At 40.7% G+C, this 25,601-nt stretch overlaps 1 pseudogene; it reads right to left on the reverse strand.

Moving 5' to 3' along the window:
• Positions 1–13,601, reverse strand: part of LOC131482719 (large ribosomal subunit protein uL30m-like) — a 142,251-nt pseudogene extending 128,650 nt beyond the window's left edge.
• Positions 13,602–25,601: the final 12,000 nt, after the last annotated feature.

Raw genomic sequence — 25,601 nt, forward strand, 5'->3', positions numbered from 1 at the left:
CAGCAGTTTTGTCAACTCTCAAAAGATCTCTGTGAAACATCTCTTTTTGAGCTCATCTTCTGTCAGTTAATGTGCCCTTTCCCTAATCTGTAAGGAATTAAAAGTTAATGCCATTTTCAAAAGCTTCTGATCATCATGGCAATAAGAAACTAATACTCCTGAATACCTTTAGACTGCACGTTTCTTTTTTATTGAAATAAATACATGTTCCTGGATGTTAGATGGATTGATTGATGCTTTGCTCTTCAGGCTCTCATGGACTTTATCCTTTGTTTACTGGGAAGCATTTTTGGAGTGTTAATCTATGCCAGGCATTAATGCTGATGGTTGAACTTCACAGTGTCCAACCAAAGCCAGACTATGCATCTAGACCCTGGGATTTTCTAGTGTAATAGGTATTGTATGTACCAAAGATAATGTATTAATATAATTAGCAGAAAGTCTTTCTAGAACACCAAGGTTGCCTTCTGTTGAAAGACTGGAGACTTAGGAACACAGGAAGGAAGGAGTCATCTAGTTATCCTGTGAGATAGTCAAGCAGGGTTATGAGAAAATAGCTCTGCAGAAGGAGTATGTAAAGAAGGAAAAGTAGCAAGGGGGGCATGAGGAAGCATGGAGAATTGTGGCATTGAGAAAGGCATGATGGGTTATGATAGAGACTGTGCTTGGGGGACAGAAAGGATGAACTTGAAAATGCATTTAGGGGCCAGAGACAGAGACTCCTTATGCTGCTAGATTTCCATTTACCCATTAGGTGATGACTCTATACAGAAGACTTTCAAGTCCAAATTGCCTTGAGGTTTGGAAATTATTTGAAGGGCTCCTAATGGAAGAAGATTACTGCGATAGGACAACTATGTGAGTAGCTTAGAAGAGAGTTTAGAAATCCATGAAAAAGGAAAACATACGAAAAACATTCAATAGTCTTTTGATGTGCTAGTGAGGCAAACACTACAGTTGGGGTGAAGTGGCAGATTCTAAGGCTGATTACATGTACTGAGGGAAAGACAGAAAATAATTAAGATATTTGGGAAGATTTTTACTTGGCATACCTGCATTAATTTCCATACATCAGCCATAGTGTGATTTCAAGAGAAGGTGAAAGATGGGTGGTGGTGATGTAGGTGCTCGATATGATGGTTAGGTCACTTTGAAACATAACAGAATGTGAAGATGCTAAAGGTAATCGGAGTAGTGATTGAAGTCTTTTTTTAAAAAAGAATTGTTTGTTTTTATCGGAAAGGCAGATTTATAGATAGCAAAGGAAGGATAGATTTTCCATCCACTGGTTCACTCCCCAGATGGCTGCAACAGCCAGAGATAGAAGCCAGGAGCCTGGAGCCTCTTGCAGGTTCCTATGTGGGTGCCAGAACCCAAGCACTTGGGCAATCTTCTGTTGCTTTCCCAGACACATTAACAGAAAGCAGATCAGAAGTGGAGCAGCCAGGACTCATATGGGCCCTCCTATGGTATGACGGTCCTGCAGGAAGAGACTCAGCCTACTATACTACAGCACCATCTATAAGCTATATTCTTGTAATTGTTCTACTTATTACTATTACGATTACAAGTCACTTACAGTGCTCATTTAAAGATGTACAAGAAAATTTTTTACTTGAGAGACAGAGATCTCTCATCCACTAGTTCACTCCTCACAATGGCCAGAGCGGAGTCATGCCAGAGCTGGGAGCAGAGAATTCAATCTGGGTTTCCACATGAGTGACAAGAGCTATCGCCTGCTGCATAACAGGAATATGAAATCAGAAGCCAGAAGTGAAGGTGGAACCCAAGCACTTTGATGTGGGACAGCTTGTGTCTAATTTGTACTTTAAACTTATCATTGATAATTATAGAGGGAGCTTGGTATTAGCCTTGGTTTTAGCTATCCATCTGCTGGGGGTGTTACAATATACTCTGTGAATAAAGATTACTGTATTTCCATTCTTGGTTCTGATAGTTTCCTCAATAAGGGAGTCTTCTTGATTTGTAAAACTCACATTGTATCCTCCAGTTACATAGAAGTAGGGCAAGAATTACTCCACTGTGCTTGGAGAACAATATTAAGTTACATTAAAAAAGAAAGCAGATCCTGAAGCATGAGGTGTTAAGTGACCTTTTTAATCATGGATTAAACAGGGCATCTCCATGGCTGAACTATGGCTTGAAGGGTTGCAGGAATTTACCAATAATTTCAGTTGAGACTGGACCTTTACCATTGCCCACATTATATTTTGTAGGATAAACAAATCCAGACTTCACACATTCACAATGAACTGCAGTGAGCCTAGAAAGACACATAAGCACACAGTCTATAGGATGAAACTGGGGGAGGGGTGTTCTCCTGAGAGAATCCTGGGAAAATAAAGTTCACTACTTTTCCTTTTTTTCAAGAGGCCACCTGGCAGAAACAGTCACAAAAATAATGTGCAAAGGAACCTGGTAAAAACATTAAGTAAAAATATCAAGATTTTAGCAGGGCATGTAGGAGCCTTATGGCGTATAACATTGGGACGAAATTTGATAGATATAGGGACCAGGAAAAAGCTTACACAATGTTATGTTGGCCTTAGACTTTGATGGAGATTTAAGAGTGTGTGGAAGGCATTTCAAGGGGTAACACAAGACAGCTCTGTGATCATGATGTGCCTTATATGATTCCATGTCCCTGAATCTAAAGTGTAAGGGAAGGTGGGGAGGAAGCCGGAGCAGGAATAGTAAGGTAGAGTCTGCCTTCTTACGCAATCTTGAGCCACACCCACAAAGGATGATAACAATTCGGTTTCCAGTTTTAGGTAGGAACAAATGCAGCATCCCAACCAGTGTATAAAGGACTAATGGAAGATTAGCCTAGAGGAGAGGTACTTATGAAGTTCTTACAATAGACAGACAAGAAAAGCTCAAGATCTGATTCAGTTTAGGGCTTCCAGGCCTGGAAGAGAAGGTAGAAAGACTGCTGGTCAGTTGAGATGTTGGTACTGTTGGCCAAAGTGTCATATGTAAAAGTGGGACATATAAAGACATATGTAAAAGTGGGAGTGTGGATTTAACAGTACAGTGGTGTTTGGAGAGGCCCAAGTCAGCAGGACATTATCTGTGCTGTGAAGATACCTTGCACTCAGTCCCACAGATTCAGCTTGACTTTTCAACAAACAGATGCCGTGATACAGAAAACATCTGCTGCACCATAATAAGGCTTCAGCTTCATTTCTTGTGACTATTACAGAAAAAGTGATGAAAAATCTCATTGATTGTCCTCCCCGTTGTGGGAATATAGTGTACTCCATCAATAACCAAGTCTATGTCTATTTCTAAGCATCCTAGTAACTATCCTATCCCAACCATTACCATCCTTCTTTGATTTTGAACGTTTGATAACCATGATGTAAACTTGTCTAGTTTAAACCTGACTCAATGCACACATCCATGCTGTAAGGAAACTATAAAATCTGTAATCTAATGGAAACATGTGCAGCAGCCAATTGAGACTGTCTGGGTTATAATTCTCACTTTGACTTTCTGATTAAACTCTAACTTTGATTATCTAACCAGACTCTGATTTATGTGAGTTAAGATTGATAAATGGCAATAGGATGAATTTGGCATTATGCACACTAAATTTGAGGTCTCTATGGGTGAAGAAGTAACATAGGTTAGACATAGAATGAGGACCCCTACTACAGGTGATGCAGGTGGAGGGAGTGGTGCTGTCAGACTATAATGAGCACTCTAACTGTGTGGGACACTGTGCTCACTCTTTCACACTCATTGGGTTATTCATGTTTTTAAAACTCTGCTTCATCTTCTATCACTATTGCACATGAAATGGTTCATTTGCTCATCTGTTCACTGTTTATTCATACCATAGTAGAAGTGCCACAGGGACAAAGCTTTTTACATATTGTGTTTAGTCGCCATATGACAATAAGATGCACTTAAGAAAATGTAGTGAACAACAAAAGTCTTTTTGTGATAACTGTGGCAGAACTGGAAAGATCATGGGCACAAATACTGAGGCTTGAGGGAGTTACATACACTCTTGCTCCATATCCTAGTGCTAGTTGGTAGAAATGCCTGGATACAGCCCTAATGTCCTTCATTCCAGACGATGGCACTAAACCACACTGATATAAGTGACTGTCAAAATGACAGGAAGATACTGATCTAATAACCCAACATAATGTGTAGACTAAATAATACAGGGAGTAGAGGACTTCCTAGGGATCTCCAGCCATTGTGGAAAGAAGAATTCATGAAGTAGACTAAAGAGCAAGACAAGAAAAATAATAGGAAACCACTAAGGGAGCTGCATAGAAACAAAGGAAGAAGAGCGCCTCCCCAACCAAAGGACTGGCCAGCAAGGCCACAGAGAGTATTCTGAAAGTGTCCAATGGGCATCTCCTTGACACTGTGAAGACCTAGGGAAGGAGAGGCAATATTTCATTTGAGAAGAGGAGCAGTAGACACCATGGTGAGCACCTTGCTTGTGATAAGAGGGACAGAAACCAGTCCATGAGTATGTGAAGGAGAGTCTAGAAGTGGCCATAGTGTCCACCAGTGGTCCATAGTATAAAGGGGAAGTCAGGGTGATGGCTAGCAAGGAAAAGGGGAAGGAAGGTTTCTCCAAGATGGAGAAGGTTCAAGTTTGTGCTTCAAGCATAATAAAATGTATGCATATGTGGGATGTGTGTGTGCATGCATGTGTGCTCTATGTATTTGTACTTGTGTATTTAAAGAGCAAAATAGTCCGTAAAGCCTAACCATGCCTATGAATGAGGTTTTGCAAACTGTTGAATGTATAGCAACTGTAAAATGTCATTACTGTCAGTCCAGGCTCTTTGGGGGAAGATTCTATCTTCCAAGCACCCACCAAATGCTGCATGAGTCAAAGACTGGCTGTCAGGAAGTTCCCCATCTCCCTCCTGTCCCAGTGATCTGTGCATCTTGTTTGACACTATGGGTTAGACCAAGTGGAAGCGGTAGAAGGTCACTGTGCATCCTTTACCTGTCTGAGAAAGCACTTACACGTGGAAGTGACCTGAGAGGAACTGGTAGCACAGGCTGCCCCAGAGCTTCTGTCATCCAGTCCTTCCCCCTCCCTACCAGACCCACCACAGCACTGAGGTACGAACCTGTCTTCGTACTTCTAATGAAAGGAGAGAACAGAGATTGCCCTCGGCCCAATTCCAGCAATAGGTCTGCCTGTGGACAAGGCCAGCTACATAATTAGTGCAAAATAAAAAATGTGAGGGCCCTTGTTTGACTATGATTATGGATTTTGTAGAAACTCAGCCATGCACAGGGGGATTCTTCTCAGCATAGGGTCCTATCAAAGACCAACATCGTGAGCCCCCGAGGTTGCCCTTTAGCCATCCATGCTGCCAATGGTGGCAGGGTAGGATGTTTCAGTTCTCAGCACATGCAGTGCCATTGCAAACTAGGCTGTCATGGAACACATGCCTTTTTTTTTTTAAAGATTTTTATTGCAAGTGGCATATTCTCATGTGATCATCTGTCATTTTAATGACAGGTCCTTTTCTTTCTTCTGCTTTTTTTTTGTCTGTGAAAGTGACTGGTATTTAATATATTTTAGGGAACACACATTCTCACCATTGTTATGTGAAAACAGTTTGCGTTTTTTAACTTGACGTTGCTCTGGCATTTGGACTTAATTATGCCCTGCTCCACAGGTTTTGGGTGCCTCTGCACCATCAACCCCCCCCCCCCCCCACTGCTCCTGAGGCCAAGTGTTGGATATGTTCTCCTCCGCTGGAAGGCCCTGTGGCAACTGCATGGACTTGATTCCTAGTAAATGTTTAACCACTTTTAGTTTCGCATTCACTGAAAAGATGTTCTTGTGAACATGAGGTGTATGTGCTTTTTGTAATCCAAACATCTTTATTGTATCTTTTTTCCCAATATGGATGTCTTCTTGTACTTTTAATTCTGTTAACAATATGAAGTTTATGAGGGTGTTGTGCATCTCCACCCTATTTTTCATGATCTACAGGTGAAGGCTGAAATGCTTGGTCTGGTATCCTCAACTTGGTAAATGTTTGGCGAATCCAGTTCATACAAACAAGAGACTCTACACCTGTGTCATAGTCTGTTGTCCTGGGTGCTTCTGAATGACCAAGTGCAAGAGCCTGCCATGCTGCAACAGCTGTTCTGTTTAGGGACATTCACCAGCACCCAGAAAACCTTTTCTCCTTCCTTTGTGGGCTTCTTATCATTATCTTCAAAGTCCTGTCCTCAATGTGCTTTTCTCATTACATGCAATACTCTAAAAATAATAGAAATAATTCATTTACTTTCAGGGCTGAAAATTTAGTGGGCAGAAAATTTCCCTGGCTTATATATTTAATGAATTCCTGAAGATTCCAGTCCACAGTGATAATTGTTATTTCTATTTGATATTACATCCTCCCAGGAGAATTTGTTAAGTTTTCAAAGGCTTTCCCACAGGTTACTGTAGAGTATCCTCAAGATTTTCCTAAATGTGGACACACACACAATCACTGCTTCCCAATTTGGGCACAGGGCAAAACAAATTGACAAATATTTACTTTTGTTTTCTTTTGTTTGTAAATTATCTAAATAGAGGTGAGACAATTTTCATATTTAATATGGATATTTAAGTGCTCTCTAGCGAACTTAGTTTGAGTGCTTCTCCTAGCTCCCAGTAGGGTGTGAAACAATACATATTAAATACTCATATTGCCTAACCAAAAGTATGATAAATTCTGAAGTCTTGCCCATACTGGGTGTGGTTCAGGAATCGTGATCTTATATTAATATTCATTTTGGGGAGCAATTTAAAGCAGTCAATAGTCCATTGTCATTTGATTTGTACAGAACCTCTCTTGGAATGTAACTAAATGGATATTTAAACCACCTCTTTCTTTTCAAATGAAGGCCAAAAACCAAAATTAAATGCTTTATAGGTATTTCCATTTCTTTGGGAATATTTGGTGGCTTTATGAAAGGGATTTTAATATTTAAGTATTAAATATTTAACAACCAATTCCTCATTAACTTGTGAAAGATTTATGAAGTCAGTGTTCCTATAAAATGATACAATAAGAATATTTTTATAGATATGACATTACCACAATCAATATATTCTTCTAACTTCACAAGAAACATGCAAAATGCAACCCTCAAATAGATTAAACTGTATATCGAATATATATTGAATCATTTAGGAATCAAGGAGATGTTTTATTTTCAATGGGAATAATCTACAAGTCCCTAACAGTCATATATAATTGTGTGGTTAGTGATCCGAAATTTACCATGTTTGTAAAGTGTGCAATCAGATATATTCCTACAAAGTGACTTTGATGTGGCCTGTTATCCCTATTTAACAGATGAACAAACTGAGTCCTAGGAAGAAAGGAAATGTCCTACAAAATCCTTGAGGAGTTTCTGTTTATTGTGTACTGGTCATTTCTTCCTCTTTATTTTCCTACTTCTTGTTCTTGTCTTATTCTTCTTTTACTCCCCCTCATCACCATTTATTAGTTGCTCAGGACCATTTATTCACTATTCACTGTTTTTTGAATTAGACTTTCCATTGTCTTTATTTCCACTTTATTGTGTGTCTCTGTTTCCAGATATCTTTAATATATTTGAAATTAATGGTTATCTTCTTGGAGACAGGATTAAAGACACAGAGAACTATGTGAGCATAAGATGGGTTTTACTGGCCAGGTTAAGGAACCTGTTACTTGTTAAAGTCATTCAATGGTAGTGGCCATGATAATTGACATGACAAAAACTAAGAGATTTAAACAGCATTCTGCAGCTATGTTTTCCAGAAATCTTAATTTACAGAGAATCACTATTTATAAAATCTAATAGGAGTTTGTGCTGGACAGGTGGAAAATGATGCAAGTATCAACTGAACTGTACAGATTTCACAATAATGTGGTGTTTCTTACAATCTAGTGAGATAAACTACAGCTGAATTTTCCCTTCAAAGAGACAGAGGCATGGAGACGTTTAGTAGCATGTCTATTACAGAAATGCAGTCAGCAGTAGAGCCAGAATTCAAAGTTAGGGCATCTGAGGATCCCATATCTGATATCGCCCATTTCACCACTTAGAGGGTGAATTGAGTCACCAGTGAAAATTCTGGGGGAGGGGACCCTAAAATAATTTTTTCTGACTATGCTACATCTTATCTTGCTACGCTGTGGGTGACAGAGCCTGTCCTTATTATCTTATGCCCAACCATGAGCCCTTGTGTAGGAGAAGTGAGAAAAGTGAAGTCTGTGGTGTGATTTTGATTGTCATGTGGGAAGAGGATGTAAATGGCTCCCTCTTCATGGACAGGGATCTTAGTGTGCAGGCCTTTAAAGATGGATCCAGGGCACGGCACTCTCTTCTCATCCTGACAGCTGAGAGCGCACCTCCTACTTCCTTGGCCACAAGCACACATTTTTAATAAGACATCGGTCGAGCAGCAGAATATTGGATTTGAGATTCAGTTGCATTCTGCTTCCCATAGCTCTTTCTTTGGGTTCACAAAGTAGCTTTCTTGAGAGGAACTCTCCAAATGTTATATAGAAATGCTGATAGCCATATGATTTTCATCTCAGGATGCAAAATGAGGTGATACTGATTCTGAAGCACAAATCATATTGACTCCAAGTCTTTGTCCCTCTGATCAAGAGAAGGCTCTTCCTCTGAACATACCTAACAAAGACATTCTCATTGGAAGGATCAGTAGTAACTACCCTTTGCAAAGGTGGAAACTGGAAAATCTGGTCATTTTCCTCAAGGCAGACTCCTTCTCTAGTGCTGCTTCCCTGGCATGATATTGTCACCAAGACCAGCAGTCAGTCATTCCAGGGCAAAGCCAAAACCCCAGGCACGACCTCTGAATCGAGATATGGAGGGAAGTGCCTCTCCTCTCAAGCCTGTTCACACTGGAGGTGACTTCAGATCAAACCAGGCTCAGATTCCAAGATATGTTTCTGTCAGTTTGTGCTCATGTACAAGGTGCCTCAGACGCCTCTGCTAGGATGCACATGATTTCTAGACATTGGCTCAGGAACTGTGGAACTGGCATTGCCGTAAATGACTCTACTTATCCTCAGCACAAGCTCTGACAGTGATCCTGAATCCAGCTCTCCTGGAAGCTTCTCATATGTTTTGTTGGATCAATCCAAGGAAACAGCAGCTAGCAGATCCCCTCTAATAACCTAGCTTTGATTCATTGTTTTTTAAAGATTTATTCATTTTATTACAGCCAGATATACAGAGAGGAGGAGAGACAGAGAGGAAGATCTTCCGTCCAATGATTCACTCCCCAAGTGAGCCGCAACGGGCTGATGCGCGCCGATCCGAAGCCGGGAACCAGGAACCTCTTCCGGGTCTCCCATGCGGGTGCAGTGTCCCCATGCATTGGGCCGTCCTCGACTGCTTTCCCAGGCCACAAGCAGGGAGCTGGATGGGAAGTGGAGCTGCCGGGATTAGAACCGGTGCCCATATGGGATCCTGGGGCTTTCAAGGCTAGGACTTTAGCTGCTAGGCCACGCCGCCGGGCCCAATTCATTGTTTTCTAAATATTCCTTTATATGAATCTCCTGATACAAATCAATGTGAAGAAAGGGTAACATTGCCCAGTGTGTTCACCTATGGAAACTGTGTCTCAGCAGGATCTCATGCCAAGAAGACCATTGTGTGATGGTCTCTTATCAAACATTTAAAATAAATATATGGAATGGGGCAGGAGAGCAGAGAAATCTTCCACCTCCTTAGAATGTGTGAGGAAGACGTTAAGTATAACCTATCAAGAATATAACAGGTAACTTATAGAAACAGACTCGGATCAGCATTAGACAATAGCAAAACTATAGACATACAGGGGGAATCAAGAGTGATCCTGACAACCTCTTAACAGGAGGTCATATGCACAAAGCGGGGGAGGGGTGGGAGGACCCCAGAGTAGAACAAGCGGACAGGAGGAGGCTTGTATCCCAGCCCTGGAGACTCCCGGATCCTCACCAAGGACTATCAGTATGGGCACCAAGGGCCATATCCCAACTTCCAAGGAGACCACAGGGAATTGGACTGCCCTTGTAGGCCAAGAACTCTGAGGTCATCCATGCCCTTCTGTATCTCCCACATGGGATGGAAGATGCCCAGATCCTTCCTCACAGGATCTAATGTCATCGGAACAATAGCCGGGAGCCCTGAGTGGACCTCAGAAACAGAAGAACAGTAAACTCCCTTTGGGACTCGGGAGGGGAGTTTTCTCTGGTCCTTACTTATTTCCAACTTTGGATCCCCACCCTGTCTTGCAATGATCATCAGGGTCTCTCCAGAGCCCCCCCCCCCCAGTTAGATTAGATAGACAGAGACCAATAAGGAAAGCTTAAAACCAGACAAGAAATGGTCAGCTTGGACTCACAAATACCTTACTAGGTAGGACACAAAGATTAGTTACTCCTCACTAAGGTATTGAAGATTTCTCTGCATACCTCTCCTAAAACTGTTCTGAGCCTCAACTGTTGACATATGCCTTGTTAGAGTTATAGGCCAGTTTGAATTATCCTAAAATTTGCCAAGTTCAGTAAAAATTATGCTTTAATACTGTAAACTGCTAAATATAAAAGTGAAAATAGACAGCTGAATAGTAGGGATAGCCATTTTAAGGTGTATAGCAACTGGTTGTGTATAAACTAAAATTGAAATGTCAATGAAATAGTCACAGGATGTGGTTAACAACTTGCATTTTCTAACATATTGGTCGCTCAATACCATGTCAATTAACTCCATGGTGTTGTGAATTTTTGTTGATATTATGTTGTGGCTTTTCATTGGACGGGATGATATTCTGCCAGCTCTGCTTTCAGATCAGGGATGGTCTCCCAAGACACTGTTGAATTTGTCTGGACAATAAGATGCTGATCTGTATGCATGGTACATGCTTGCAACGAGGGAACCATGACTGGATCTGAACTGTAATACTGCAACAAGGTGGAGGAATCCAACTTGAGGAGAGGGTAGGGAGGGGAAATGTGTAATTAAAACAGCTGACCAGGTCTTACTTCACATTTCTGATCCTTAGTGCCTGATCTCAAACCTGTGTCAAGAGGAAGCGAAAAGTCATTTAAATCAAGTTTATGACTAAATATTTAATCTAGATACATTTCAATAAATAAAATTTTATGAAATTTTCCTACAGTACTGTTAAAAGGGACACATGGAAATATATTGCAGTATGATTGATTGAAGGTAAATGTTTGTGGAAAAGTTAAGAAAAAATAAAAGTATTTTGTATTTATACTACTTTTAATGAATTCTACTTAACAAATCAGTTCTTGTGGTTTAGGAAGCATCACTATGCACACTAATAGCAGAACCAACCATATTGCCAAACTCATTTTGGCTCTTATAATATTCTAGTTGATTCTTTTAAGTTTTTTTCTAAGTAGTGTATCTGAGATGTGTTACTAGAATATTACAACCCAAATGAATACTGTTGTGTATGAAGCAATAAATCTGAAAATGCAAATCTTTTGTTCCTTTACTTAACAAAACAAAATACAATGAAGATGGCTTTCAACTGATCACTATCTTCTTCCTCTTGGTAGAGCATGGGTTGGAATGCTAACAGCTGTCCTAGGCTCTGCCAGCAAAGGAAGGCTGAGCAGATAATCTTGCAACCTCTTGCAAGAGAGGCATTGGGTTACATTTGTAAGATGATTTGCTGATTAGTGACAAAAGCATGCATGGTGTGGAAGTGTTGTGGTTTATGAAACATAGAGGCAAAGAGTCCAGGATCAGGAACCTTCCCAATGAAACAGAAGAGACACAGAACTGTGGTTTGTTGGAGACGTAAAATTGGAAGGGGTCATGCCTTGTTTTGGAAGGAGCATGGGGAAGAGAACAGAGGAGCATCTGGATGTATCTGCTAGGAATCCAAGAAGGATTGAACTGTGGAGAGAAGAAAATATCAGCAAATTGTTGGAGCAAACCCTAGGAAGGAACTGGCAGAGAAAAAGTTCAAAAGAAAGTAGGGCAGAGACTCCATCTCCCATGGATGAAGGCACAAATATATAGAAATAAAGACCAAATGAAAAGTTTGTAGGCAGGAAATTAACAGCCAGGAGCCTCCGTGGCTTTTTGTTTTGTTTTGCTTTGTGAAATGTGGGAAGCAAACCAAATCTTATGAACAAAAAAATAGTCAAGGGCCCGGCGGCGTGGCCTAGCAGCTAAAGTCCTCACCTTGAAAGCCCCAGGATCCCATATGGGTGCCAGTTCTAATCCCGGCAGCTCCACTTCCCATCCAGCTCCCTGCTTGTGGCCTGGGAAAGCAGTTGAGGACGGCCCAATGTATTGGGACCCTGCACCCGCGTGGGAGACCTGGAGGAGGTTCCTGGTTCCCGGCATCGGATCGGCGCAGCGGCTCACTTGGGGAGTGAAACAACGGATGGAAGATCTTCCTCCCTGTCTCTCCTCCTCTCTGTATGTCCGGCTTTCCAATAAAAATGAATAAACTTAAAAAAAATAGTCAAGGCTTGACATATTCTGTTAGCAATGAACAAATGAGTGATTGCTGACCTTTCCTGTCAAGGTAGCTGTGAGAATCCATCATTAGCCAGAAAACAAAGCAGGAAGACCTTTTCCAGCAGTTCTCTGAGGCACACAAATTAGCATTAATCAGAACATATCATTAGGCTGCTACAAAATAAACCATTTTCAAGGTTTATCCAGCAGATCCAAGGGTTGTTGGAATACAGAAAGCTGATGACAATACGGTTGAAATGATAAACCATGAAGTCCAGACAAACTAGGAAATAAGTTGAAATGAGGGACTGAGAGCCTATGTTAACAGAGATGAGGGCGGGAATCAGGGTGGGTTTTGCAGACAGTGAGTAGAGCACTGTGGTGTGGAGAGCATCTGGAGATCAGGTCGGAGAGGTCAGAGCTAGAGTAGAGAGGCCAAGAAATGGCTGCAGAAGAAATTAAAGCAAAGAGAGTAGGAAAGAGGTGATACTGGAGGGAATCCAAGCTGGGGAAGAAAGGCCTCGCTGAAATGGAAGTTGAAATCACCTGTGGTTTGCGAAGGAAAGGGTTTAAGAATGGCAGCTAATCCAAGTTCAGACTTGCTCCAGAGGCCAAAGCTATAAACGCAGAGCTAACAGCTTGGAGTCATGCAGTCCCAGGAATAAGAATAGGCCAACCAACTGAAGAGATGATTCTGGGGATTATCATTAAGATTTCTAAGAAGTATAAAATCTACAACATGTGCACCATTGGGTAAGTTTTAAAATAATTTTCAGGAAAAAATACTACTTTCAGGGCACTGTGAGTGAGCCATTGAGTTCCTGCTATTACTGTTATTTTCCTCATTATGACAGCATCAAGCAAGATCTCTGGGCTGTTGATTTTTGTTTTCAACCTTTTTCTTATTCCAGTAGAGGGCACTCAAAGCTCAAATAAATTCATACAATCTTTTTTTGGGCAACAATTGTTTTATATAATTAAAACTCATTTTTAAATTCAGATTGAATAAGAATTAATTAGTAGCCATGTATGCAAATTTCACTAAAACAAGATGAGATCTTACAAGTGACTAACCCAGCCATGCTGCTGTCATCTTGCTTCTACGCACTCTAAGTAGAAAGCAGACTCTCTTGTCTAGCAAGGAAGGTGAGCTTTCAAACACCAAAGTCTATTACAGACAATGGATCATCAGGTTTCATTTTCAAGCTCATTTGTGCTTCCTTAAGAGAGGTTTTCAATAAACTGGAAATAATCATAGGAGCTACAAAATAAGCATCCTTCAAAGGGGAAAAAAAATCAGTGGAATAGGCAACAGGAAAGAAATGACTTCAAGACTGGAGAAGCCACCCTCTGGCAAACGCAATACAGCACACAAATGAGGTCGCCAATGCTGAGGCTGCTGCCACGTGAAGAGCCCACAGGAAGTTCTTAGGAAAGATTCAAGGAGAGTCTGTAGTTTATAGAGTTGTGAGAATGCAAGCATTGTTAGTACTTAAGGAAAGACGGTTTCCTAAGCACAAGATTAGCTTTGTGCGGCTTTGGTTGCCAATTTGGCGGGCTTTCAGTGGCAGACGTGAACAGTGGTAACATTGCTGTCATCATCTCATCAAAGTTTCTCCTAGAGGAGGTAGGTCCTGGGGTCAAATGATTCTGCAGCTCTCAGCTTTGCCATGTCAGGGCTGCCATGATCCAAATGCAGAAGCTTTTCCAAATACAGAAGACGCTTTAGTTTGGCTTTACCTCTTATGTCAGAATAACGATTATTTTCAAAGAGCCAATGGGAATGGTGCCCAGCAGCCTTCAATGATGGTGATCTATCATATGAATCAGCTTCTTAGGTAGAGTTCAGGCTGCTAAAGGGAGGGTAGGATTCTCTCCAAAAAAAGCCTTTTTGGCAGGATGGTGGCCCTGGCATTATAAAGAATATGTTATGACTTATTTATAACAGAATTTTTTTTAAAGCACTTGTTGCAAGACTCGGAAACTTTACAATTTAAACAACTCCCACACCCAGGAGACCCACAGCCCTTCTCACACTTATAAATAGAGCCCTGTCACCTCTGGAATGCCTTAGTGCTGGGGTCCGCCAGTCACATCATCGGGGCACCAGCTTCCCCATACTCAGATGCAAGGTCTGGGATGCAAAATGCGATGTTTTAAGAAGCACTTACCCTTTTATCTAATAACATGGCAGAGCGAGATAAAGGATTTAGACTTTAAGACCATGAGCGTGTCCAAACATTAATAATGAAAATCAAACAACTTTAAGATTGCAGGTTAAACATAGAATATATATTTACAGCTTGGTGTAATTGTTCAGCATGTCTAATCTTGCCATATACTGTTGAAAGATCAGGCAGCAGCCACCTCATTGTTTATTCTGTTTCTCAACCTCCTGACGGTGGTTTGATTTATGGTTGTAGGCAATAAATATAATGTTGGGTCTAGTTTCTAATCCTTTGGCTAAAAAATTCCCATTACCCTGGTTGGTGGAATGCATACTCACTTGCAAATGACCTTACAATTAAGAAGCAATTCCAAATATAAGAGTATGATAGAATGACGAGTAGGAAATGATCTGATCAAGAAGTAATCAAGAAGTCTGTCATCCACAAGTTGGGCATGCCATTTCTTTGCACCTTCTCTACCTCAACCCAATCATCTCTAGATTCTGTACCTTTGGGGATGACTTCTTGATCCTGTAGGATACATTCTGCAGCAAGCGCCAAAATACCTAACTGAAAGTGGCCTCATAAATAAAGGTGTGTATTCTGTTATCTAAAAATGAATTCTGGGTGCTGTATAATTCCAGAGAAGTTCATTCTTATCTCCGTGATCTAGGGTGTTTTGAAATCATCTTTGCATTTCTGTCTTCAAAGTCATCAGACGACCATTGTCGGCATCACAGGTGCACACAGCAATGCTCAAAGCCAGGAAAATAGATATTTTTCTTATTTTCATTTTCATAAAGAGCAAAGAAAACTTTTCCAGAAATTCCAAGTTACTCCTCATCAGTCAGTATTGTACAACATGTCCACCCCCTTGGTCAATCATTGGTCTAGGAGCTGGAATTCTCAGTTAGCTTGGATCAATAAGCATTTTAGCACCAGGAGAGAATTCCACACTGTGCTGGGAAACATGGTGAGTGTGAGCACAATCAGGATTAGGTGAGAAGATGATGGACGCAAGCCACTGCTGGGTAGGTGACTAAAAATGCTTACCCCTCTCAGTCTATATTTGTTTGTAAACAAGTATACTTCACTCACTCTCTGATACCCTAAGTGACAAATGTTTTTAAACAATTGGAAATTATTATGTTGAACATGGTCTGACAAGTATCCATTTTGGAACATACCAGCAGTTTTTTTTTTTTTCAAAACTCCATCTAGGAGCACAGTGAAGGCCTCACATCTTAAATTCTGTTAGCAGGATCTTCTAAATCTGCTTTAACTTAGTTGAATCCTTTCCCCTATAACAAATGCTATTTCATGATACACATTACGGGGCAAGTTGCCCTATCATTACAGCTGGACCCTGACACTTGATAGTAAGGATGCAGAAAGAGCTTAACATTGGTTCTGATATCGGCATGATGAAATTATAAATTCCATATAATCGGGTTTGGTTGTCCCTGTGGGTGGTTAGTATGCTTCAAAAAAGTCCCCCAAACATTTTCATCTTTCCACTTCAAGGGGCCTCTTCAACGCAAGAGGAGTCTGCCCATACCCTTCATGGTGCTGTCTCTTCCTCTCCCTTCATGTGGAATTTGCATGTGTGAAACCAAAATGATTTCTGACCAGGAAAGAAGTCATGTGGCCCCTATTCTTCATTCTTTAACTTCTGGCTTCTCTGTGGTTGTCAAAAACGTTCCCTGGGAATGGAGAGAAAATCTTCTGGGCTGAGATAGAGTTCTTCCTTATAGTCCAGTTGAGCTAGGATAGAAATTTGTAGGTCTATGAGATTTTTCACAATTAAAAAAAACCCAGCAGGGTCTGTATATTAGGAGAGAACCAAGGCCCAAAATACCAGAAGGTGAATCAGGATGTTCTCGACAGTCTAAGGAGCAGGGCAGGGGCACATGTCAGTCGGGGAATGTATCTAAAAGTTCATGGCCAGGACTGTGTGAGCAAAAGCACACCACCATCAAGACAACAGGGAGAAGGGGAACTGTGCAACTGATGCGAGCCACTTAATTTCGCTTAATCAGCAGTTTGAGTAAAAATAGTCTTCCAAATTGTTTGCATCATCCAATTATTAGGGTTTTGAGGATGGCAGTGATGAAAATAAGAAAACATTTTTCATTTAAAAAAAATTGGAAGTGGTTGCTTTGGAATCCAAAACTATTTATTTTCAGAGTAATCTTGAGTTTCTGTCAACTTTCTTGTTATTACGTATTAATCTTATGTTATTCAAAATTCTTTCTAGTCTTGGGGTCATTGTTCACATGCAATTAACTGCATCTTCAGGAAAAATGAGTTGAGATGAATTTGTTCTGTCTGCCTCCTTGTTAATAATATAGATTCAGGTGTACCATTTTACAGAACATCTCAAAGAAATAGTCCGAAGATGCCAAATATTTGGTTTGGATTCTGATAAAAATTTAGTTACATTGTGCAGAGCAATTGAAACTGTAGTTTTGTTACATGTACCAGCATTGAAAAGTCAGATGGTTTCCAAGATATGTGTGTATGTTTCTCTATCTTTCTCTACCGCAGTTGCAAAAACCTTTGACGTCAACTGATGCAAAATTTGACTTGTCTTCATGTAATCAGCTAGAGACTTAGATCTCTTGGTTAACTACTTTCAGAGACGGTACAAGAACATTGTTTTCCTTTGTTCCTGAAGTTCCATTCCCCGCATGATGGCTATTGCTCACAGTATCCAAAGATGACCTTCCAAGCAACAACCATCCCCTAGTCAGTGCGGGAGAAAAGAAAATTACAGATACCATCTCCTCTTTCATAAGGAAACAATGGCCAGAGTTATGTGGGAATTTTTTATTCTGAATAACCAAAAATGTTTATTTTTTTCTGCCTTTATAGGCAGAATGAACCAGGAGGAATAAGCCTAGGAATGAATTTACAATAACTCAACAATGAATTCCCTACTCTGCTACAATAAAGGCCCAACACAGGGAAACTATTCAAAACTAAAGGCAATGTTTTATTTGTTTGTTTTATCTTGATCACTTCTATAGAGTTCTCCTATTTAACTGAAAGTTTGCCTTGTGTTTCCTAACATCCCTTAAAAACTAGAAGAAGTCTAGTGCTTCCATGATTGTTTAAGGAATAGTCTGAGGTCTGGCAAGCAGTAATGAAAAAAAAACCTATTTTGAAAAATTAATAATTTCCTTATTTGCATTCTTATTTTTCTTTGTTTATGCCTATTTTTTCGTAAAATGATGTCAAGAGACTTACAGATGTACATAAATTAATACAAAGTGGTATGAGTTAAAATTGGAGCAAAGAATGTATAGCAATAAAAATAAATTGAAATTAGAGTTTGACCAGGATTTATGTTAGCACTGCATGCTAACATAAATACATATTGCAGGTGAGCCCCAAATGTGGCTCTCCTCTCTTTGTAAGTCAAAAAGAGAAGCCATGATGTTATACACATAGTTCATAGGGCATAGGAGGGCAAATCACAGTGGCTGACAAAGAACACAGAGATCTCTCCTTCCGTGCAGCCCATCCGCTTGCCTAATTTCCCTTCCTCTTCTTTTTTAACTTCATGGTTATTCCAAATGAAACTCTCTGAAGTCCCTTTTTGCTGTCATGGGCGTGAACTCTTCTAGGATGCTCTATCAAAGTCTTAGGGGAAAGCAAGAATTCATCCATGGATGCTGTACTTCTGCTCCCCAATTTAAGTTGCCTTTTCTTACTGTGTTCTCTGCATCTGGTGAGTCAGTTATTTTCTTCTTTTTCTTCCAGTAAGGGGAATTTTTATTATTATTGGATATTAAATAAACAGTTTTCCTTTATTTATTCTCTTGCATTAAGTAAGAATAGAGATATATATTTATTGAGAACTTATAAGGCGTTAAGTGCTGGCTTTACCTTCTCTTAGCTCATTAAATCTTCCTTCTGGCATGGAAGGAGTCACATCTTGCAGTTGAGTTAAATTATTTGCCCAAGATTAGAGCTAATCAATGACAGAGTTGGGATTTGAGCTTGGCTCTGACTCAGAAGTCCAGATCCCTCCCACTACACCACTTTAAAGGCTCTGCGTTTATTAATAACACTGAAGTCTACTGTCAAAATTGGACATTTGAGGTTAGGTCATTGTCTCTTATTTTCTCTGCTCCCCAGACAATTCCTTGGAAGGCTGTACTAGCAAGAGAGATTCCTGGATTTAGAATTTGAATACTAGCTTATGAGTTCTTCTTTTTTTTACTTGGATGGTTGCATGGCCATGGGTAATTCACTGCAGGTTCCTCGTCTAGGTTACTCATGTGTGAAGTGAACACAATGATTTTGAACCACTTGCTTCGTGGTAATAATCATGTGAATGGAATTTGTGTCAAGCACATCCTAGATGCTATTTTTTTTTTCAAAGTGCTTTGGAAAAATTGTAAGCTTTAATCACATTCAATGCATGGTGCTTTTTAAAATTATTTATTATTGTGACCTCAAGATGTTGCAATAAAGAAAATCCTGCTTCTTTGATTTTCAGGCCTGGGGCACTTGGTTAAAAAAACAACAAAATCAAAAAACAAACAAACAAACAAACAAACAAAAAACCTGGCCGTCTTGTTTCAGTGAGCATTGATCCCACAAAAACCTACAAAATGTATTTTAAAAATGTATTGTGAGTATCTGCCTTCTTCTTCAAGAAAAGGGAGGCTGCCTCCAATACTCAGAGCAGTGTTCCTAGCAGCCATCACCTGACTTAATGTAGCACAATCAGAACACAGTACGTTTTAAAGCTGGAACTATGTTCATGTTAATAGATCACTTAGCCTTCCACAGTAAGTCTTTTCGTAGCAGAAACCTGTGTTAGCTGCTACTGGAGCAAATACCTAGGGAAGGAAGGGCTGTTGAGGTCAGAGCAAAGGTAAACAAATGGTTTTTGACTCTAGTTCAGGAAAAGGAAGACAAGAAGATGTTTATTTCTTGGTACATGGTATGAGTGTAACGTAGGAGCCGTGATTTTCAGGGCACAATTCACGTGCCTCAAACTCATTTCTTTAGCTCTTACATCAGTGAACAATGGCAAGTCGAGCTTTTGTGACTTTTTTCCCCTCCACCCATTCTGAGGTTTGGTAGGTCTAAGAGAACTGCTTCACTCTGGCTGCTGCCCAGGCTCCTGCCTGCAAGCCCCGGCTCCTGCCTGCAAGCCCCCATTACTCCTGTGAGGAAATGGCCAGCCTCGCTACCACCTCTCCTCTTCCACAGGCCTGCCCCACGCATGACACTCTGATTTGCTTCTGCTCAGATAGCTACTATTGGCTTTCCTAAATTTAGGAAGTTCGCCAGGTCTTTACACACAAAGTCTTTCAGACCAGCAAAGAGAATGAGAGAGAGAAGTGCAAACCACTATTAAAACAAGTTGTATTTACAAAGTATCACTAGAACGGGCCCGGATTAGATGAATTTAACAACGAATAGGAAACTTCTACTTGATGACAGAAAAGAAATATTAAAAAATAATTTCTCATTCAGAACAGAACAAATGTACAATACCTATAAATGCTTTCAGAAAGTAGAGACTTTTTCATTCCCATTTTACAGATGAAGAAAAGGCATATAAATTCCAAGTTTATACCTCTGTATGGTAGCAGAGCCAGACTACAAAACTAAATTTGTTCAGGAACCAGACCCATTCACGCAGTCACTCTGATATACTAGTAGAGCTTACATTTAGAGGTATATATATGCATATGACATGCACTTTGCTGAATACTCTGCAAGATCATGTCTCAATCTTACAATATACAGTCACTTAGGTATTTCTACTCCATTTACATACAAAGCAGAAGAATAACTTGATTAACTAATTCTTCAGTCATTCAAATATGAGCTGGTTTGTTTCCAGAATACCATTGGAATTGGTCTGATCAATATTACCAGCAGTGCTGTAGCTGGGAAACTGGTGTGCATCTAATTGCATTTTTGCTCTCTCTCACCCTGTGGCTGTCTCGTTACAGAGTTCTCCCTCCCAGTCTCTGCTCTGGACTCCCTGTCCTTGGCCTTCTGTTTGTCTATGGAGACTCCCTCTGAGTGATTGCACCCACTCTTGTTTTAACCAAGGGGATTTGTGATTCCTCAGTCTCTCTCTGGCTCCACTTTTTCTCTCACCCTCACACTCACACAGACACCATGAGTTGATTTAATCTGTTCATATCTCCTTAAAATATGCCAAATCCAAATGCACCTTTTCTCTCAAAAGTAGCTTTTGCTTCTAAATTTTAACCTTAATAATTGTCATCCAATCACCCAAAAGTCAACCCTGGACTATTTTGTCTTTCCCAAAACCAAATACTGTCAGTAACCACATTGTCACTGTTTGTCTTTTAAATAATTCCCTGGTCTAGCATCTCCATTCCTTTTAAAAAACAATAGGAAAATGAAATACAATTTTGTGAGTTCTAGCCCAGGTTCTAGTACAATGAAAATCCTCAACAAATGTTAGCTATTACATTGTTATGAATATATATACAATAACAGCCACCACCACCAACAATAGCAACATATTGTGGCACCACAGACCGTGACTGTTAAGTAATCAGCTGTTGGGTCATTGGATTAAAGCTCCTATTGCCTTTTTTCTTTCAGATTTTCCATATGTGCTGTAAGAGACATCTTCAACTTTACCTTCCACCCTTTCTTTTACCTTGTTGGACTGCATTTCTGACTCCGAGAAAGCATTTATATTGTTCTCTGTTCTGCTTTCTGTCTTTACATTTAATTTCCTTCTAAAATATTTCCAAGGATACCTTTTCAGTGAAGATCAGATGCTCTGTGCCATGACATACTTCTGGTTCCACATCACTAGTTTTTTGGTCTGTTTGTCTTTCACAACCTAAAGTCCTTATGCCGGATGACCCGAGGTTGCCTTTCCATGTTCAAGATGGAGTATCTCCATCCTCCTCACTGGCCTGTTCACTGCCAGAGGCGTGTTAGATGCTCTTGGCTGTAGTCTTCACAGATCAGTTTCCAACTTACGATAGCAAAAACTGAGCATGTGGTTTGGTTACATTTAGTTCTCGGTGTCTTTAACCCTGGCACCTGCAACAGCATGTATGTGGGGCACAATCCAAGAAACCTCCAGTAAAACCTCCTTGCTGTTGAAGCCCTTTGCCTGGTGTGGCTGACAAGATTGGTAGGAAGATCTAAAGAAAGTTTCTACTGAGACAAAGGCAATAGTCCTGCGGTGGGGAAACAAAAGAGAATTTATTTGGAAAATGTTCAAACCTTCAAGTAAATTTTTCTTTGTTTTGTGTGTATCTTAATTTTATTACAGAAACTTCCTGAAATGAACAGAAAGAGGCAATGCTGATCACCCTTTGCACCAGGAAGAAAACGAGGTGTGTGAGTGAAATCCTAGCACCCATCTCTCAACTCACCACATCCTGTTGTCTGAAGATAGAGAGCCTATAAATCTCATCAACTGCTTCTTTCCCAGATTTCTGTGGGAATTTAAGGAAGTGTCAACTATTTGGTCACCTCAGAAGCAATATGTTTTAGAAATACTCATCACCGACCTTCACTTTTAAATCCATAATTTTATCATAGAATCTGTCTACAAGTAATTTTTTAAAAACTATGTGTGACTACACACCTTGCTAACTTGAACATATCAGAGGGTGTGTTCACTGATTGAATCTCATTTTTCTGGTGTTTTATTCATAAGGTTGTCTTGGTTCTTTTTTTTTTTTTTTTTTTTTACAATTCAAAAACTCAACATGATGGGGTGATATATGGTTTAATTTATTAACATATCCTGAAACATGCTTTGTACTTTTCCATCCAAACGCTCTTTCAGCTTCAGGAAGTTTTCTTACAATTAGTGTGATTTCCTTTACAGTTCCTACTTTGGGTTTCCATTTAATGAACTCCATGTCTTCTTCTGTCAACATCCCTTGCAGTAACTTTCTTCAGTACTGAATTTTATTCCTTATCCATCTTCTCATGTGGAACTGCTGATACAGATTTTTTTTAACCCTGTAATTGCAATATTAATCCCTTTCACTTCTTTTATGCCTCACTTGGCCCCTTTTTCCTCCTCGATTTTCTTCCATATCAAGCATGTGCTTTTCGGAGCACTTTTTCTTAGACTATTTCATTATTATAGATTTATAAACTGCATTATTGATACATAATTTAATTTTGAAAAGAACATATGTACAGAAGCTGAGAAACAGAAACAGAGTATATGGTCCTGTCTGCTGGTTCACCCCCACAAGGTAAGGCCAAAGCTACAGATGCACTCAAGTTAGGTCTTCCACATGGATGGCAGACCCCGTGCACACGAACCATCACTGCTGTCCCTGGGATCTAGATTACCAGGAAAACGGAGTCAGGAACCTGAGTTAGGAGTCAGACTCAGGCACTCCAATATGGCATGCAGTATGGGATACTCAACTGCCAGCAGGTAATTATAGCGATGACGCAGACTATCATGTGCACTCTTCTGTTTCAACGGCACAGCTTCTGTTGGCCTATGCTTCTTTTGCTTACATCTGTTTTTGGCTGCAGTGAGAGCTTTCATATTGGATTCTGGCAATTAGAGAATATGGATTCTTTGGCTGTGTTTTCTGATTTCTGTAATCTGATAAAACTTCCGGAAGGAAGCTACTGAGTCACTACCCAGATCTGGCAAGCATTCTAAGGACTGCTGATCCTGTAATTTTTGGTACCACTGGTAAGCATGAAAATGTGCAGTTCCTGAGATCTGTGTTTGTAGAGGTACTTTGATTTTTAACCTTATGGGAGGCCATTACTAAAGGGCTAGTTAACATTTCTGGGATTCAGCGTGTCAGCATATTTTCTGGAAATGTTTGTTTTCTGGAAATGTTTGTCCCAAGATTCATGTAGACCTGTGAAATGAGCAGAAAATGGGGGAGAGAGAAACCTAGCAATATTCCAGCCCCTTGGGAAAGTCTTCCTTACACAGTCAAGAATGGATATCTACTCTTAGCCTCACATTTTAAAAATGGGGAGGATGAAATAGTTTCTTTTGTTCTTTCTGGTGAAAAGTATCATTTGATTTTCTGAGTCATTGCAGAGTTTTACTAGACAGGTTCCAGGAAATCAGAAAATGTCTCGAGAGCCTGTTCCTAAGATTCTTGGTTGCACTGTCCCTTGGCATTGGAGGTAATCAACCAGGGACAATGTAATATGTTATCATTTTGCAGCTGTGACATAGGTCTAAGGCAGAACACATCTCTGTGCAAGCTGCTTAGTGCAGCCTTTTTTTTTTTTTAAAGATTTATTCATTTTATTACAGCCAGATATACAGAGAGGAGGAGAGACAAAGAGGAAGATCTTCCATCCAATGATTTACTCCCCAAGTGAGCCGCAACGGGCTGGTGCGCGCCAATCCGAAGCTGGGAACCTGGAACCTCTTCCAGGTCTCCCACGCGGGTGCAGTGTCCCAATGCATTGGGCCGTCCTCAACTGCTTTCCCAGGCCACAAGCAGGGAGCTGGATGGGAAGTGGAGCTGCCGGGATTAGAACTGGCGCCCATATGGGATCCCGGGGCTTTCAAGGCGAGGACTTTAGTCGCTAGGCCACACCGCCGGGAGTGCAGCCTTTTTATCAGCTGATTTCCTCCTCATCATGTACAACAGAATTGCAGGCAGGTCCGAGGCCCCTCTTGACCCTGGTTGCCTTTCTGTCCATCTTGTTATACCCTTGCAGTGCCATCTCCTTTGTTCCCACCATTCCCTGTTCATCCCAAGTCCCTATTCCAAGTAAGGACCCTCTCAGCATGACTTAACTGCCTTTCCCAACCACAGTGTTCTCTGTCAAACACCAGGAGAATGGATGTGCCTGGTGAGCAATGTTTGACAACATGACAACAAACAATACACAGAATTCTGAATTGTCATTACCAATCATGACAACAGCAATAATCAATGTTTTCTTGTTCACAACTGGCCAGAGACAAGGTTTTCTGAGAGGGGTGTCTCTGAGTGAATAAATGTGCTACAGTCACAGATCTCGACTGCCAGCAGGGTCTCTGTGAATTCTGAGCTCTGGTGCAGCGCACAGCTCTTCCCTACACCTTTCCACAGGAACTGGGACTGGAGTAGGGGTGTGTGGGGGATGGGGGGTGGCGGGTGGAAGCTCAGCCTTTGGAAAGCTACCTTGTGCCCTGTCCACAGACTCTAAATGTAGCTCAGTGACAATGAGAATCTATGTTCCATCTCGATGTTCTCCTGAACACCTCTATTTAGAGAGCCAGAAATGTTTTTGCAAGTAATTTATTCCATTGCCTGATTGACTGCACAGTCAAAAAAGATTTTCCTACTGTCTCCCTTAAAAATTTCCTTTTTCCTTTCCAGTCTCAGACTGTACCTCCCTGTCTTGTTCGTGTGTCCTCCTGCCTTACGCTGGGTTGGTGGTTAGGAGGTCATGCTGAGAGAACCCTGTTTTAGTTTCTTGTTTCCAGGTTGCCATGTCCAAGAAAAACTTTTTGGATGTTAGGTACAAAGTGAATTTAGTTTGCATCTATTCCTTTTACCAAAAAAAAAATCTGTACTTATTTATTAATTTGTAAATTTTGAAACTGCTGAGGCAAAGTCCTAGCGAGATACAGAATTCTGAGTGACAAAGGCCTACCTGATGTAGTGGTTGCATACCAGCAGGTCATGGGTTGGTGCCTGTGCCCACGGGGATGCATTGGTGTGATGGCCAAAGGCCCTGGGTCCCTGGCAGCCACCTGGGACTATTGATTGCCTTCCTTGCTTCTGGGATTTGGCCTGGCCCAGTGCCCTTGACGGTATTTGGAAAGTAAACCACAGAGGTCACCAGCTGTGTCATCGCTTTTTCAAATAAGATAAATAAATGTTTAAAAAGAATGAAGAATGACATTGTTGGACCTGAGCAGGCCAGGCAGGAAGGACTATTCCTTGG

This window comes from Ochotona princeps, chromosome 20 (assembly GCF_030435755.1).
Source record: "Ochotona princeps isolate mOchPri1 chromosome 20, mOchPri1.hap1, whole genome shotgun sequence".
In the NCBI taxonomy this organism is placed as follows: domain Eukaryota; kingdom Metazoa; phylum Chordata; class Mammalia; order Lagomorpha; family Ochotonidae; genus Ochotona; species Ochotona princeps.